Source organism: Penaeus monodon, chromosome 18 (assembly GCF_015228065.2).
Source record: "Penaeus monodon isolate SGIC_2016 chromosome 18, NSTDA_Pmon_1, whole genome shotgun sequence".
In the NCBI taxonomy this organism is placed as follows: Eukaryota; Metazoa; Arthropoda; class Malacostraca; order Decapoda; family Penaeidae; genus Penaeus; species Penaeus monodon.
The window spans coordinates 415,937-418,436 of NC_051403.1; the positions used below are offsets into that span (position 1 = coordinate 415,937).

General features: G+C 37.8%; 2 protein-coding genes across 7 annotated transcripts in view; both read right to left on the reverse strand.

Annotated features, from left to right (window-relative positions):
- Nucleotides 1–2,500, reverse strand: part of LOC119584912 (zinc transporter ZIP1-like) — a gene marked incomplete at its 5' end in the record, with an annotated part of 15,105 nt that overhangs the window by 3,777 nt on the left and 8,828 nt on the right. The window lies entirely within an intron of this gene.
- Nucleotides 1,927–2,500, reverse strand: part of LOC119584184 (zinc transporter ZIP1-like) — a 21,447-nt gene continuing 20,873 nt past the window's right edge. For all 6 annotated transcript variants that reach the window (XR_005229780.1, XM_037932683.1, XM_037932686.1 and 3 more), the window contains one exon: nucleotides 1,927–2,500. This exon is cut by the window's right edge. The gene's annotated coding sequence lies outside the window, so the exon portion shown is untranslated.

The following is a 2,500-nucleotide window of genomic DNA, read 5'->3' on the forward strand; positions in this document are numbered from 1 at the left end:
TAGTGAATCTCCAACCATAAGACGGACGGACCCGAGAGTAGGAGAGTTACCCCTTTTCCTACACCCATGAGGCCGTCAGTGCCATTATACGGGTCCGGGAAGAGGGCGAGGAGCAAGATGCTTTTTCCGATCGGCTTTGCCATTTTATTTTTTTTTTTTATTTTTTTTTTTATTAGTATATCAAAGTTTTATTCACGTTTCCTTTTTCTCTATCCGCATAGGAGAGCACATTATTCTGTCTGGGACTATATAGTACGTTTTTTTCTTCTTTTTTTTAACGTCGTTTAGCAATACAAAACTCTTTTTATGGCCGGTTTTACAACTAGGCCTGCTTTTTTAAAGTAAAAAAATTGTTATCGGAAAGGGGGAAGACACCGCCCTCTTTTGAGAGGAATGCCACCTTCACCTTGGTTCACCTGAGGTTCCCCTCTTCTTATAATTCTACTAAGGATAAGTCCGATATGCGAAGCTTAGCCTCGCCCGGGCTATGAGGGGAGCCCCGCCTGTGTCGACTAATGCCGACTCGTGTGTCAGCTGCTGCTGACTCGGCGGAACCGAGTCCTTGCCCGCCGTGGTGCCCAGCCATAGCTGTAACCTCAAGGCGACAGTTGCAACTTCCCGCGCCTGGGCGGGGCGCGAACCGCCGACCCCTCCGATGAGAGGCCGACACGTTACCACTGTATTAGCCCAGAGGCTTATAATTCAACTTGTGGGGATTTGTATATATAGGCCCAGGGCAGCCAGGTCAAAGGGGTGGAGCATTTTTAGTCGGGAGGCTGGCAGGTGTAATGGGATCCTGGTCTGGTCGCAAGGGTGCGAGCTAACAGGCGGTAAGGTGTCATCTTTCACTTTTTTTCTCTAATCTCGATATGGCAATGTGCTCTCTTTTGTCAATATTTTTTCTAATCCCGTTTTAAGCTTTTTGTATTTTACCCTGGTTGTTTTTTTACAGTTTGTGTTCGTGATATCTTAATTCTTTTTGCATTTTTAGTGTTCAACGTATTTTAATGATTGTTCGCTTTAAACTTTTTTTTTTAATGAAATAAACCTTCATAAAGATGGATTTAATAGTTTTAGACCCCATCATGCATCCCCTCAGCATCCTGTCTAAATTCCATGAAGATTTAATTTCGAAACGCCAATATTTCTGCCTGACTCTACTTTTGTGTAGAGAATGTAGAGTATAAGGGATGATTTAAGGGAACACGAGAAAAGGGTGCGCCCGGGGCTGAATCTTTGCGTAACCCGTGGGATTATCTAGACCCAGATGGACACGAGTTCAAATCCTTAAATCTGTGACTTCTATGACTCCATCTCAGACATAACACGCTAACCAGTGTTGACCCTTGAGCCTAGGTAACTCCTATACACACTTACACTTGCTTCCTATAATTTCACTCACACCCTCCAACATGAATTTACCTTTAAGAACATGATACCTTGCGTTCCTGGACGAATTAACCAGGTGGTGGCAGCTAGATATCGTACCAAGGATCAGCGTTAATCTTGTTTATAGATCACTACACTGACTCTCCCGTACTTTCTCCCTCATTCGATACGCGTCTAAGTCTACGTGTCTTAACTCGTGTATTTAACAGTGTTTGTTAATTCTGATTATTATCGGTTGACTAGTTTTTATATTATCATTTAACATTATCTTTCCCCTTTCTCTCTCTCCCCTTCATCATTTCGTCTTTCCATTCGTTCCTTTGTTGATCTTCCTCTCTCCTTATTTCACGTTTTCTTTTTTTTCTCTGTCTTTTTTCTGCCTTCTCTCCTTTTCGTCTTCCTCAGAATAGATGTAATAATAATCTACGTGTTATAATGCATAACTCTCTATTCAGTATTTTCCGTGCGTGATCGTGTACCCCAAACATCATTATGTCACATACACTACTTCCCAGGTATGTCAAAAAAACAACTTTGGGCTGTTATCATAAAATAGATATATTTAGACTTCATACTAGAAAACAGGATCAAATTTATCTGTTTCTCAGTACGGGCAAGATAATGAGACAAGACTATGACACAGTAGGTGACCTTCATTTGGCTCATTTCGTTTTATCAAATGTTGAAAGAATAGTTTATATAGTTTTATCACAAGTAGCAAGGGCAATGACAATGTTGTGTAATCTGCAATTCTTCTTTTATTCATTGTAATTATTACTATTATTTTTATTAAAGATATAATCATTATAATAATCATCATTATTGTTATTATTGTCACCATTATCATCGTTATTATTATTATTACTGTTATTATTGTTATCATCATCATTATTATTATTATTATTGCTATTATTATTATTATTATTATCTTATCATTATCATTATCATTAGTATTTTTATTATTATCATCATTTATGATGATAATAATAATAATATCACTCTTCTTATCATTATTGTTATTAATAATAGTAGTATTAATAATATTATTATTATTATGATTCTCATTATAATCATCATCATCATCATACCCTTGTGACGAAATACTAACTTG